At 35.7% G+C, this 1,806-nt stretch overlaps 1 protein-coding gene across 2 annotated transcripts in view; it reads right to left on the reverse strand.

The window, feature by feature from the left end:
* LOC128250265 (uncharacterized) overlaps nt 1-1,806 on the reverse strand; it is a 119,166-nt gene that overhangs the window by 17,610 nt on the left and 99,750 nt on the right. The window contains exon 1 of one of the 2 annotated variants that reach the window (XM_052975001.1): nt 512-527. The exons of the other annotated variant lie outside the window; for it this stretch is intronic. The gene's annotated coding sequence lies outside the window, so the exon portion shown is untranslated. Of the gene's footprint in view, nt 1-511; nt 528-1,806 lie in introns of those variants that run through there. 2 annotated transcript variants of the gene reach the window in all.

Consider the following 1,806-nt stretch of genomic DNA (forward strand, 5'->3'; position numbering starts at 1 on the left):
TGTGTGTGTGTGTGTGTGTGTATGTATATATGTATGTATATATGTATGTACATATGTGTGTGCATGTGTATGTATATATGTATGTACATATATATGTGTATATATTGCTCATGTTCAAAGTAGGACCTGATATTGAGCAGTATGATCTGAAGTCTTCCATGAGTAACTGTGGGAGCAGCAGAAGGCAAAGTTTCAGACGACGTTTGCTTTCGAAACCTGTCCATTTCATGAACAACAGATGGACTAGTGCGGATTGTTTCGTTGCCATTTGTTTATGTAGTTTGATCTCTATATCCATCAGTTTCTAGTAAGATAGATACACGAGTAAAATTACTAATAGAGAAACGAAAATAAACTTTGGAAACAGCAACGCCACCATAGGTTACGTCAAAACCACGAACGTATTTTCAAGAGAGATAATCAAGGAATGTAACATTGTAATGCTTCATGTAAAGTAAATATAACAAATGAAAAATCCTTCGGGAATCCATACAAATTCCCAGATCACTACCAAAATTTTATCATCTGTGCTCCTCGGTAGTATAGTGGTAAGTATCCCCGCCTGTCACACGGGAGACCGGGGTTCGATTCTCCGCCGGGGAGACTCGTGCTTTTTTATACACGGCGGTGCATCAGTATGGCCGCAGCTCTGAGCTGAAACTATAAACAACAAATCTGTTCCTTGTGTCATTACCAACTTTTTCTGAAAGTTTCATCAAATACCGTTTCATCAAATACCGAAAAGGTAGAAAGTAGATAATGGTGTCACTCGAATAGCTGAAAAAAAAAAGAAACGGTTTAAGATGTCATAGTGCGATGAAATTCAAAGTATTCTATGTGGGTCCGAAATGAGTACCGCAACGACTGTTACAAGTTAATGGGAGAAAGGGAAATATAGTAATGCTGGGACTCAATGGCTTCCTTTCTATTCCCCAAATATTTATAAAATGCCTTGCCATCTATCCAGCTCTGGACATAGTTATCTGTAACTTGATGTAATAACGTGTTCTTGTTGTGACCCGTCTTGAGTGAGTATATAAATGCCATTGGAACATAATTGCAGGGATCCAAACAACCATAATGCTGAAGCCCGCATAATGGTTATTTGGATAATATAAACTTGTGTTTATCCTTATTTCTCTTACATTTTATGAGTTGTTAATTAATCTGTAAATAATAATAACGATATTTTATAAGTGTTAAGCTTATAAAATAATATCATTAATATATATTCACACATACACACACATTTATATATATCTATATATATGTAAATGTGCATATATTGTGCCTCGTATATAATTTAAGCATAGTCCATGTATATGATGGCAATTCTTCATTTTTACAGATTGCTGTTTAATAGACCTTTTTTGCGGAACTCCGAAACTACAGTCATCTTTTTTGTGATAAATAAATATTTAATCTACACAATGCACTGAGTTTTGTTCGGCAATTATTGCTTGTCATACTCGTCTGTCCTATATTGTGATGTCTACAACCCGAGCAAGTTATTACATAAATTAGGTTCTCAGAGCCACAAGTGAAGTTGGTTTTAATTGTGAACCTCTCTCCTTGCTTGAAAAGGAAATCCGAGCCTTCAAGTAGGTTGAAGCATCCACAGTTTGGACGCCTAAACTGTGGAACATGAAAGGGATTTACATCGAATCAACGGGGGAAAACGATCAAATAGAGCAAAATATTAGAACAATAAGTTTTGCATATTACAATGGTTTCATTAATATAAACTACAATCTTCATACTAAACTAAATTGGTTAACGCCACTCGAACAGTTCTCGATGCTGGAC

Source organism: Octopus bimaculoides, chromosome 20, assembly GCF_001194135.2.
Source record: "Octopus bimaculoides isolate UCB-OBI-ISO-001 chromosome 20, ASM119413v2, whole genome shotgun sequence".
Taxonomy (NCBI): Eukaryota; Metazoa; Mollusca; class Cephalopoda; order Octopoda; family Octopodidae; genus Octopus; species Octopus bimaculoides.